General features: G+C 46.4%; 1 protein-coding gene across 1 annotated transcript in view; it reads right to left on the bottom strand.

The window, feature by feature from the left end:
• The window catches only part of LOC106635902 (discoidin domain-containing receptor tyrosine kinase B), a 155,339-nt gene extending 142,138 nt beyond the window's left edge, over positions 1–13,201 (bottom strand). Inside the window, exon 1 of the mRNA XM_014348099.2 lies at positions 12,788–13,201. The gene's annotated coding sequence lies outside the window, so the exon portion shown is untranslated. The remainder of the gene's footprint in view (positions 1–12,787) is intronic.
• Between the last annotated feature and the right edge of the window lie 203 nt (positions 13,202–13,404).

The following is a 13,404-nucleotide window of genomic DNA, read 5'->3' on the forward strand; positions in this document are numbered from 1 at the left end:
GGGGCAGCAAAGGCATAACTCATCGCCGCAGTGTACTCGTGTATGCTAATAATGGCGGTCGCGCGACGGAAATTTACTATTCCCAACAGTATAGCCGAGAGAGAGAGAGAGAGAGGGAGCATCGATCCGCGGACGTTGCGGAGGAGCCGCATATTAGCTCTCGGGGCCACTGCCACCGAGGCCTGGAATTTATGCACGCCAGCAGAGGTATGGCCCTATATACTGACACATCCTTGGCTCGATGTCTCTCTCTCCCTCCTGACTTGGTGCGATATCTCTCTGACCTGGTCGGGCCAGGGGGGCAAGACGGGTACCGATATCCTTTGGGGAAAAGTCGTTATCCTCGCTTTTTCTTCCTTTTTTTTCTTTTTTTTAGCAAAGGGCCGAAAGGAGGATGAGATATCGCTGCGGGACGTGGATCGGTTTCAAAACGACGAGCCGATTGATTTTTCCGAGGTACGGAGCGAGGAGGAGCCAAATTAATACCGTGCTCCGTTACCTCTTTTAATAACCGTTTCGTGATTTTTCCCTCCTCCCAAAAGTAAGGAACTCTCCTCAAGACTTTTGCAAAATGAAATCGGTCCAATCGGAGTACGCATCGCCTAAATAAACATTTCCGAGTAATTCACCCCAGCGACGATGATCAATTAATTCCCCCTCCCACGTCAAGAGCTTGGGAACAAATAAAAAGGAGGAGGCATCCGAACTAACGACCCGGACTATCATTAATAACCCACGGCTCGCCCAACGACGCGCCAAGTAATCACCGGCGACTCTATATTACACTTTCCTCGTCCCCGTCCCTCCCGTACATATTGTATCGTAACGTATACCAGCATTGGTGGGGTATAAGCGTCGACACCGAGTCGGACGGGGCACGAAGAAGCAGCTCGATGGCTCGTCATCGTTTCGTCATAAATAAAAGTCAGTGTATGGAAGCGAGCCTCCTTTGTCGGTCCGTGGAGTGATCCACAATGTGTCGCCCAAGTGCCCATGTGTATACTTACGCGTACAAATGTGGGAGTGGAGTATATACATGTGTGCCTCGTGGTGGTTTCCTCTCTTCCTATTCATCCGCATCCTGGAGCTGACCAGAGACCGCAAAGCCCCCCGAGGAGGAAGCTGGCGGAGTTGCGCCGATAGCTCGGAGGGGTTTGGAACCACGAGACAGCAGCGACAACGCTACACACACACACCGGTCCACGAGGTGGACGACCGGCAGATGGGGTAGGGGGGGGGTGGATTTTCGCCAGTACAGGCCAAGAGGAGTTTGCTTCTGGCTTGGACTCGTGGTTTTGGCGATGGTCGACTCCAGGAAAGGCGCCGTCATCGTCACACTCTTTGATCCATCGTATACTCGGAATTTGTTGTAAATGGTATGAAGAATATACGTATGTATATTGATGTAAAAGAGTAAAGAGACAAATTATGGATAAATATCTTTGAGCCGCTCGTTAACCACCCAGCCCTTTGTCTCATTGCCATGTACTCTTTTTTTTTTGTTTTTTTATTTTTTTATTTTTCCTCTACATACATTATACTACTATTTGATTATATCGTAAAAAATGCAAGGGATGGCAGATAAATAGAGGACCGAGCCCGCTGTAGCGTAAGCCGTGAAAACTACTCGCGGCCTCGTGCAATGCAATTAGAAAGTCATTATCTCTCTCCCTCTCTCTCTCGCGTGCCAGCGTCGCTTTTGAGCTAAAGACGTGGATGGATGTCCTACAATCAGACAACGCCTGCGACCTCGTACATCTCTCTCATTCTCTGGTGCCTGCAAACACGTATACGTTGGTATACCCTGCAACAACACCACTTCACGAGCACACCTGCCACAAACGCTTCGTTTTCGTGCCAATTTCGCGTAATCGTGTATTACACGTGCGAGCGCAAGTGGAATTGCGTTTGTTGAGCGCACTCGGTTCGACTGTACACCCACACTGGGCAAGATTGAGTTTTCATCGCTTTGGATGGCTGCTACTGCTGTACACTACACCACTATATGGGTATAGCACTGCTCGGGTAATGGATGTTTCGGAAGAGAAACGGCTTTGTCTCTCGAGTGCTTTTTCTCCTAACGAAGCGCGCTACAGTGTACTCCAATTTTTTTTCCTTCTCCATACATCTTATTCTCCGTTCGGATATCATGATTATTCCCCATTCTTTTTTCCACACAACATACTACCACATGTATGATCGAAGATTACATGCCATCTACGAGTGTGTGTGTTTTTTTCTTCCTCTTGCGCTACATGTCATTTTCACTTTATAGGCATCAGCTCTCGACAAAACCCCTTTTTTCGTGTACCCATCGTGAGTACACCGAGGGACAAACAACGCGCCCACCTGAGTGTTTTTCATAGCCCATCGAGAGCACGGTTGTGTGTGCACAAGAGAGCACTGTAACGTTCATCACAAAAGAATATAGCAAAGGAAAAAAAAAAAAAAGAGAAGCGATGCGGCGGCGTAGGTACACATTTACAGAAATGATTTACAGTAGGTATATTATGTGTACGTGGACAAAGAAAAGACGCGAGAGACGTTCGCGCGCACCCACGTTTGCATCAGGTATATGTTGTACGTACGGTAGAGTTAAAAGGTGTATAAATGGCCGCGGGAGAGGGTAAGGAAAAATAGCAAAGCGCCGTGTGAACGCAAAAAGCGAGACGAGTGAGGAAAAAAAAAAAAAAAAAAAAAAAAGAAGCTTTTCACTAGTAGCTGGTGGTGGTACTTTCTCCCCAGCCACTATGTATCGTAGACACAAAGGGTTGTGTGTCTTTTTGGCAAAAAGTTGCGAGTTGTGTGAGGAATAAAAGAGGAAAACGCATAAGAGCCAGGCGTTGAAGTACAATATACGTTAGGAGTGGCCTACATTCCAGTTGACGTTTATCAGTGGTGTTTGCTCCCACTCGCCACAAGAGATAAGTCTAATCGGTGATCTGGAAAAAAAAGGCACCGATCACTCCGCGATCGCAAGATTAAAACGGCATAACAATAAATTGACCACAAAACGGACACCCATACTCTAGAATCAGAGGAGAGTTTTCCGATTGCGGTCCAACGGCGAGAACCACGCGCAACGCAACATTACTCCCGTCGTTGGCGATTTTACTGTCTCAAGAAGACACAGTACAACAAAAACGCGGCCTACGGTCCCCTCAACTCCCCACCGCCCGAAAGAGAGAGAGAGAGAGAGGCGTGTTACGACCATTAACGCGGCGGCGCCCGTTAAATAAAAGCCGTCTGAGAAAGTGAAACGGAGAGCCCGTGTGTGTATACACAAGCGAGGAGGAGCGCCTTTGGAGAGTCCATACGTATACAGTGCGCATCGGCGTATGGCGAATAAGAGGAGAGAGAGAGAGAGAGGGCCCGCGAAAATCGACTTCGTAAATCACTGGGTATATAGTACATATAGTACACCCGTACAAACGCGACGCTGGAGAAAGAGGGCTGCGTCACTTCCGTCAAGCCGATGTATAACGGGCAATTAACGCCAATCCTATAATTCTTCATGGAGAGCCAAAGGCTCGAGGGGGGACTTTTTTTTTCTTTTACGTATAAGTACCATATCCACTGCTTGTTTATTGAAAAACTTTGCCGGACGTACTGGCTATTGTAGTGGTGGTGGTGGTACTCGAGATTAATGTATCGGGGGACATCGTTATAGAGGACGAAAAGGTATACGCGCGACCGTTTCATTTGGACGAATCGCTGAGAGCCGTTTAGTAAAATATTAAATTAATTTCTGGAAAATCTAGTGCTCGGCGAGTGGAGGATTTCGCGGTGATATCAAGTAGTATTGTGATTATACTGTGCCTCGGATAGCCATCGCTACGCTCATTTTTTCAATTGCGGGCAGTCTTGGAGGTAAGGCAGGGGGGGATATATAAGTTTTTGTTTCTGGTGATAAATTTTACAATCCCGATAAGAAGCGATAAAAAAGATTGTCCGAGTAGAGGAGGGTGTACAAAGCACATAGCGAGGAGAAAGGCGAAATGAAAGGGTGGGGGAGGAGGCGTGTACGACGAGAATTACAAGGCGAACGATGCATCGTCCAAGTTTTCGGCCCCCACGCGTCCGTTACAAAGAGCCGTTGTTTCTCCTGCACCGAGTCTTTCATTGTTTTTTTTCCAGCTCGCTTTTATCCATCGGAGGAAAAGTTGCTGTGTGTATGTATACCCCGTGCACCGGCAAGGGTAGCAGAAGGTTTAATAAAAAAACTTTGCTCGAGTGAGTATTTTTAATCATCGGAGCCATAACTTTGCCCGAAGCGGCTCGAGTCTAGCCGAGGGTATTTGAGAAATGGGTGAGATATAAGTAGGTTCCATTGGCTCTGTCTCTGATGGCACTCTCGGCCTACTACATAGATAAATGTCGGGAAATCGAGTACTTTTTGCCCACAAGTCGTACCAAATTGTGACGATTAGCAAGAGATAAAGATCCTCTATGGTACATACATAATATCAACAATAAACGTGCTAATGAGACGACTTTTTAAAATACATGTTCGTGTAAACACGTAACGCGTGCGATTGAATGAAAGACAATACGGGATGATGTGGTGAAAAAGTCGAGAAGAGGCGGATGATCTGATAAGGAGGGCAGAGGGTACGTTGTAGCGAGCGTACAGTGGAAACGCAGAGGGCAGATAATCATCGCTCGAATTGATTTTCAGCCGTGCCGTGAATTAAGGCCGCGTACACATCGTACTGCGGCTATGGCTGCGATTATACGTATTTTCCAGAACATCTGTGGATTAATGTCGTCGGTTTAATGTGATTGAAATCGTCATTTGCCATTTTTCCTTTTTTTCTTTTTTTTTTTTTTTTTGAGCTTTCCCCGCTTTGCTTTCAACCTCATGCAAAACGATGCTAATCCGGTCGATAGGACGCTCGTGTTTGCCGAAGCCTCAAAAGATCCAAAAACAGGATTAACGATTTGTTTTCCATGCATCCAAATCATCGTTGAGCTGTTCTACAAAAGTACATTTTGTTACGACAATAATCTGTTTTTTACTCGTAATATTTTAAGTTTATAAAAATCTAAAATTTAAATTATAAAAAGTAGTGAACAGCAAATACACACTTTTGTGCCATTTTCGAGGCCATTTTAAAACAAAACCAAAATGTTATTTGTCACCCGATAAAAATTATAACGGAGTAAAGAGCAAAAAAACATCATCCACCGACAATGGTTGCCAACCATATACATACTTGTCATAAGCAAACATCACGGCAGTAACAGCGACGTAATAATAACGCTATGCAAAATTAATGCCACAAAAAAAAATTCATCATCGCCTAACGAGCATTCGTATTTATATACATATGGCAGCCAAAGGAAAAAAACACTCGTACATTCGTAGAATTGACTTTCGGAGAATTTAATTATCCGCGGAAGGGGTGTCGGCGCCAGGCCTCCGGCGCGAAAATATTCGGCGACTCTCAAAACTACCCCCCTCTCGCCACCCCTTTCCGTGCACACGCGTTAATTGAAGTCACTTTTGCAATTACACTCGGGCCGTTCGATTTGTATTTTTGCTTTGCCGACGGCAAACACAGACAAAGAGAGCGCGGAAAAAACGAGCGCACCGTCTGCCCCCTTTTTTTATTTCCTTTTTCCATCCAATGTTTTTATTTCCAAGCTAATAGTTTATTCTTCTTTTTGCTCGCCTTATCGCTTATTAATCGTCGCGCGTACATATAATACACGTTGGTGCAAAAAACGACGATGGGACGAGGAGAGAAAAGGGATTGCGCGCGAAGAGATGCCAATGGACGATAAGCTCGCTCGTGCGCCGCGTGAGAGAGACAGAGAGAGAGAGAGAAGGCGAAAGAGGTACAGACGGGACGGGATTTAATATTCAAAACGCAAGGTCCCACCGTTAATTTCCGTGCCCTTCGTCTCCGCTTCGACTCTCCCGTGGCATGTGGATTACCCCGCACGGAGACCGCGGGTGTTAATTATGCAAATGAATAATTAGCATTTCGATTATTCCTGGGCTGCAGTGCACCCCCTCCCCAAGCGAGACTCTATACGTACACACGCCGCTCTCGCCACATAAATTCATCGTCAATCTGCTGCTCTCGCTTAAACTCGCCGTTGCTTTTATTTTTCCCTCCACTATACGTGCACCTCGAGCTTTTTTCTTTTGTTTCATCATTTTCTTCTTCTCCGTTTACGCAGGTAATGTCATGTGCGATGGTAGAAGCGCACAGCGGAAAATTTAATCAACCAGGAAATTTAAAAAAAAAACAAGCAATCGAATGAACTTCCACGGGCGTCCGAGTGATTGCTCGATTTGGCCGTCAGTTCGTATTTTGTCACTTTATGGCAAAACAATGCGCACTCGGCGATAAGACGTGAAATAAATAGTATCGATCATCCTATTATCTACCAGAGCGTCTCTGTCACTCTTTCTTATCTCCTCCCGACGTTGTTGTGGCACACAAGCGCATTCACAAGTATACGTCCGAGAGGAAAAGAGGGAACGGGACGTATATACAATATCAGCTCGAGGCTGCGTTAATTGCTCGACAGTCGAGCATCGGGTGGTGAGTATATACATATATATATATGTATACGGACGAGATTCACCAAAGGCTGACTCGACTCCTCGTGTGTGTACGTACGTGCACATATGGTATCGCCGACCGGATAACGAAGCGCAGAGATGGCGACGATCGCGTGGCTGTCGTCGCCCGCGTATAACGCACGAGCCAAACGATTAGCCCGTGGCTCATGTCCATCCTCCCTTTTCCTCTCTCCCTTGAAAAAAAAAAAAAAAAAACCAAAACAAAAAGACACTCGCGCTCGAGGGGATAAGATTCGCGGTGATGTTTATTATTTGGTCGTTCGCCCCCCCCCCCCTCTCGCTTGGTTGATAATTAAGCCGTTTTTCGGGCTGTGAGCGCACTCGAGCGGCGCATCTTAAAAAACTTTCGTAATTAAATTTCGCTGTTGGGGCTTTCGAGGTGGCCGCTCTCCTTTTTCCTCTCGTCTCGGGTTTACACGAAAGAAGAGAGATACGGAGGGAAAGGAAGAAAAAAAAAATAAAAAAAGAAGAAGATCCAGCAGGCCACCGCACTCTAGTGGGCTTCCGTCCCCCCTCCGCCACCTGCTTTTTATCTCGCCACGGCCAATATGAAAGTCAAATTAAGATAGGCTCGCGCTACAAGTTGGCTTCCCATTGATTCTATACACGAGAGCTGTACCAACTCCCTCTGAGTTATGACGTTATTTTTGTCTCTCTCTCTCAATGCCCACCATAAATTAGCAGAGTTTGACGCATTAAAATCGCAAACAACACTCGAGACTGTACACACACATATTCATACGCCTGATTCACAATTGCATCTTTTGGTAATGATGCTCCACTTCGATTTAATCATCAAACGCCAAAGTGCAAAAATACATCCCAGCATCTATTTTTCGCGTGTGTACTTGCATCTGAAAATAATATTAGTCATACCCATTCAAGCGCACATAGCCACAACCACGGGACGGATGTACATTAATTCGCCAAAGACGGTGCTTGGGTGTGTGATTTTCAATCAAAATTCAAATGGCTGTCTCGTACGGACGCTTGTGCATTGATAGGGCTTTTCATCGGCCGTAGTACACAGTGTCAATTTTCAATACACACATGATTCACTTTTCGGTGCACAAGAGCCTTGCCCTGCATCATCGCTCGTAAATTATACGCCATGCAGGCGACCCTCTCGTATGCATCCTCGTAAAAGTATCGAGAAAAAGACGTCTTCTTTATATTGTGGAATTTTCTTCCTCTTAATTTATGGCTGGTTTTGATGGAAGCTGCAACCAATATACGCCGTAGCCCGTGCGATGTGGGAACGAGGGACAGCAGGAGAGAGGATGCGTCACTATGATCATCATGGCTATTGTGCAGCGACGGTGACGTCGTCGTTATCTGGTTCTGACTCTCGAGGATATTGATTTCATAGCGTGGAAGTTTAATCGGATGCGCGTATTGCCGTGAGTTTAAGCGATTACCGAGCCCGTTTTACCCGATTTCAATCCATCGAAACGTTTCTTTGATTGAAGTTTAATTGAATTTTTCAATGCGGACATCCGCGGTGTCTTGTTCTCTCGCGAAGCGTATCGCAACACGAGTTTAACGACGCGTCGAAACGAGACTCGAGCTCTGAAAAAAAGGTCCCCATCAAATTGATTAGACAATCTGTGCTCGTAAAATCGTCCCCATTAGCGAGCATTAGCTTATTTCGTGTCCAAACGCGAGCTTTCGTGCCAGTCCGGCTTTATGCTCTTATTATTTCCAGTTTTGTTACTCGAGACGCGAGGAGCACTGCGGACCGATTGTCTTCTTTTTTTCCTCTTCTCTCTTCCCTCTTGTTATCTCCTCGACGCCACTGCTGGTGTCTCTTTCTTCTCCTCCGCTCCGATTAAAAGTTAACGACGATGATCGCGCGTGCGTGTACACGTTTCGTTGGTAGATTGCAGCGTGAGTCACGTAACCGACCTTTTTCCGTGACAATTTGTGTCCCTTTTTTTTTGTCCACGAGCCACGTGATTGCATTTTTGGTGGATTGCAAAAGTGTAATGTATATAATTTCCTCTCTCGCCGAGGCACAACGACCGATCAATTTTCAAAGACAGAGAATCATACGCTTAATTAAATTCACCCACCCCCCACACACTCGCACAAAGCAGAGGGGCAAAAGAAAAATTTTTAATCAACTTCGCACGGGTGTGCCATTGACTGATGAAAAAACCACCTCCCCCCCCCTCACATTGACGCGCAACGCGATTTTAAAATAATTACGAAAATGAATATTTCACCGCGGCGTATCAATCATCCGGTGGTCTCCCCACGCAAAAAAAAACGGGAAAAAGAAATTTCACGAATACTGGCTTGGAGTTGAAAATCCTTTCCGCGGTCGACCCAGCTGTCTCACCCAGCCGCCCAATTTCCATCAATCGCCGCAATATTCGGCCGACACACAACGAAATCCTCTTATGAGGAAAAAAAAAAAAAAAAAAAAAAGGAAAACACTAGCTGGTACTACCACCTCCGTGCTATCGCGCTTAATTGATTTCTTTTCCCTGTGCATCCCCGCGTATGTACGTGTATCACATAGACCCGCGGGCTACTGGTCAATCGTAGGGGGATTTATGAGATGGGCGATTCGCGGCTAATGGATCACATCAAATTCACGGTGCACGGGACAGAGTTACCTTTTTCTTTCTCAAACAGTACGTATTTATCTGCATTCGGCTCAATGCGTATTTGATGGGGGCTCTTTTTTTTTTTTTTGTCAATTGTACATCTTTGATACAAATTGAGTGAACGAATCAAGCGTCTCTACGTTGCTAGATGAAAGAAAAAAAAAAATCACCCTCTACATTCTCGCCGATCCGTATGAGAAGGCCATCCATGATTGATGACCCCGGCAGTGACAAATTCCACCCCGACGTACAATAGATCAAACTTGGAAACTAATACCACGGCGAAGAAGCAGCGGCAAGGAGGTATACATACATGCGCGAGAGTTTTGGCTCCGGGAAATTAGCGAGTAGACTTTGAAACGGAACGAAGTAAAAGCCGAGGAGGCTCCTTTAATCGAGCGAGAAGAGCAATAGAGCGAGGGGGTTGGAGTTTCCCGTACGCGCGAGCTCCTCGCGAGAAACTACGGAGCCATTTTCGGGCGATTTGAGCGAGAAATTCCCCCCGTCCCCCTTTTCAGCGTACACACGGGGAGCCGAGCCGCCCCTTAATTTTCTCGCTTTAGCTTTCTTGTTCGCCAAGGCTTGTAAGGCTTTCACCGGGAGGGCAGGGAATTTCGTGTTCTTCGAGTAGTTGGATTATATAGCTAAGGGCCGAGGGTGAGATTTTTCTTTTCGAGGAAAATCATCGAGATAGCGAACACGCAGTCAATGATACCCTTTGCTGGAAATAATCCCCAATCATTAACACGACCACTTGTAAGATTATTCCTCGAGATTCCTTTTTTGTCCACGTGACACCCCCAACGCACATATGTCATCCCTCGGTGATCCTTTATTTAACCCAAGTTTCGCGAAACTCGAGCGAAATTTGTACCCCGTCCCGGTCGCTTGGCTGCTCCGGATTCTTTTGAAAGTCGCACACATACACACACCGTCTTACGTGCTCGCGTCGGAGGAGAGTCCACGGGGAGCGAAAAGCTAATCCCGACGGCGCTGCACCGAGAGGAGAAAAAGAAGAAGCCTTCGGTCGTCTCCCGAGTTTAAACGAACGCACGGCAGAGAGGAGCACAAGCGACGTACGTGACGGCGCTCGAGGGTACACAGCTACCCGATACGTACACTACTGGGTTATAAGTTTGGGAGAAGGGTAGAAAAGGGGAGGGACGTTTCAGCGAGTTTTCCCAGCTGACGTGCGCTCCTCTCCGCGGCAGGATTAATTGACGCCGGCACTGGCGGTGGACCCATTTTTTTTTTCTCCTTGTACGTGCCTCGGGTGGATTTCATGCTTCGTGCACCTATATTTATGATGTGTGCTCTCCACCACCATCCGGCTGCAGTTATAAATTTTTACGTAACGCTATGAATTTTTCCGTCTCACGACAAACATGTCCTTTTGTCGTATCGCCCAAGATAGGGGAGGGATAAAAAAAAAAAAATTATTCCCGGATAGGAAGAGGGACAATACAACAGCCAACGTGCCTCGGCTCGAGACTTGGGGGATTAATCGTCGTAGTCCTCCGCGCTGAAAGGAAAGAAAGGAAAATCTCCCCTGGATTTTCACCTGCCCCCCCCCTCCCCAACAACAGCTCAACCTTCCACCCCGCGCTGGTATACGTGCACACAATCGCTCCTTCTCCCCATCGCCTCCCTTTCGATCGATCCGGGGAGTGGTTAATGCGTTACAGCACTGCCATCCGGGAGAGTCAAATCGGAGCACAAAATATCACGCAATGTGTATAGTAGTCCAGAGGCTTTGTAAGGATCGCCCGTGTGGAGCTTGAAAAACGGGGGGGGGGTAGGTAAGTCGAGCGGAAACGTCGCACGCGCGCATTATCGTTCGGCGCTTTCATTATCCTCCCGAGGCCGATCTCTTACTCGGGTCCCGCACAATAACCCGGCGGGTCCCGATATTTCGCGAGAGAGAGACCAACGCGCGTATACACTTATTTTCTCTCGTCGGTGACGTTGATTTATTGGCCCCCGTGAGCATGGCATACGAGTTATACAACCAACTACGGCAGGGGCCTAAATGGCACCTTTTTTTTACTCATCGCTCGATTTACGGGTGATCGACGAGTTGTCTCTCCCGGGAGATCTCGATGCATCCAGGTAGAGGTGTATGGGTACGCGCAACAAAGAGACACGGGAGAGCGCGAGCGTGAAAGCCGCTTTTACGGCCAATTTGAGGATGGATCCGCAGGTATACGTACAGCCAACATTATGTTGGTAAGCGATACGTGCTCGGGGGGGAATATAGGTGTATCATCATCATCTGGATATATATATACGCGCGAGGAAACTCTGGATGCATGAATAATGGGAGCGTTGACTTTTGGGAGGCCAATACTAATTTGACTCGTGAGACGATGATCCGTAAATTTCATTTGTATCGTGACGTATACACGTAGGTATTTACAGTGGGGGTCGAGGGATCGTATAAGGATATCCTTTGTAGTCGAAGGATTTTTAGGATACGTGTACGATGTGAGCGTGTCAATCCTCAGCCGTCGGTAGCAAGACGTTGTAATTTGCCGAGGGAGTCCCTGAGCTCGTGAACGTCGGCGTGTGTACTGTGGGGAAAATATGAGCTCGTGGTTTTTGGAGCGCGCGCGCGCGTGTGTGTATTCGTGTGGTGTGATTTACGCGATCTTTCGCGGATGAAAAACGATGTCTCGCGTCAAGAGAGAACGAATGTATAGACTGTGCCGCGCGGAATTTCATCACCGGTGCGGTGGCGATAAAAGTGAATGAGAGCGATCGCCGAGCATTTTCTCGAGATAAACTGCCCGCTCTTCGGGTGTATAGGAGTGTGTTTTAATCTAATTTTTTTTTTTTTTTTTTTTTTTCTCTTTTGTGGCTTCGCGACGAGAAATCTAGTAGCCAAGAATTTACCGTTGCTGTTATTGTTATGATGTATATACCAATTGCACCTTTTTTTTCTCCTTTTCAATTAACCAGAATAGAAAACGCGCACTGTGGCTGCACTACACATTTGACGCGTATTTATCGACTTGGTCTTGACGTTTCCTTATTAACTCTGCTCGGCAATTCTTTGATAATTTTATACGCAAGCTTGTACATTTTATCACTATAATTAAGTGTAAATTACTTTGGCAACCAAGTTCAATTGCAAAAGCGCATACAGATAATTTTTTTTTTAACGAGATAATAAGCTAGTCCAAAAACACGTGAGACAGAAAAAAAACGCGCGTCAGGTAATCGTGTCGTTAAAATATCTGGTCATCGGTTCGTTCAAAGTTATCAAATAAAAAATCTTCCCTCCACAGACGTATGAAAATACTAAAACAATGGGCCATCGTACCCTTTTATCAAGATTTGCACAACAAACGACGTAAGATCCCTCGGGTTAGATTACCGATCGGGACGTTAAACCCGCAACTTTATAAGTTTGTTTGTTCTTTTGGCAAAAGAAAAAAAAAAAAAAAAAAAAAAATCATCCCTCGAAGCCTCATATACCCCATGAAACAGCGAAGCCATAATATTCCACCGTATACCTAACCACAAGCCAAAGTATCCAACGCTGTAGGAGAAAAAAAAAAAATCAAGAAATCCTCACCTTTGCAACAGACGTGTGGGTTTGGTGCCGTGACAGCAACAGCAACGGCCAGCGATTCAGCACCCACAACGTCAGCAGAAGCACAAACGACGGCCGAGAGAAGGACGAATAACTGCACCAGATAAGATATCATGCGGGGGGCTTCGCGTGCTCGCACCGATAAAAGCCCCCGCGCCACTCGCCTGCACAGCTCGATTATTCCGCCTCGGGCTGGTTCTTCTTCCCCGGCACTATGACCTACCCCCTCGAAAGCCCACTGGTGGCGATCGACCTCCGCAAGCTCTTCTACCTGTGTGTGCCCTGATGCACGCGACGATCGTCGAAAACGCACAGCCTACACTGGCACCACAGGAGCGATACGTAAGTGTCCGTGCAATTGAAGGAGCTTTCGTTGGACAAGAAAAAAATTTTTTTTTTTTTTTAATTGAAAGAAATTCCACCCTTTGCTCTTCTCCCTCTCTCACGAGATCACGCACTTTTTTTCCTCCCTGATTCTTATTTGTAAAAAATCAACGTCATCGTCGACACTTTTAACACGAGCACTCGTTTTTTAAAATTTCATTTCACCCCCTTCGAGGCTGTTTCTCCACACTCGCGAATTATTATTAATAATTTTT

Source organism: Copidosoma floridanum, unplaced genomic scaffold (assembly GCF_036245765.1).
Source record: "Copidosoma floridanum isolate Cflo_tuat_1 unplaced genomic scaffold, Cflo_Japanese_pri ptg000014l, whole genome shotgun sequence".
Classification (NCBI taxonomy): domain Eukaryota; kingdom Metazoa; phylum Arthropoda; class Insecta; order Hymenoptera; family Encyrtidae; genus Copidosoma; species Copidosoma floridanum.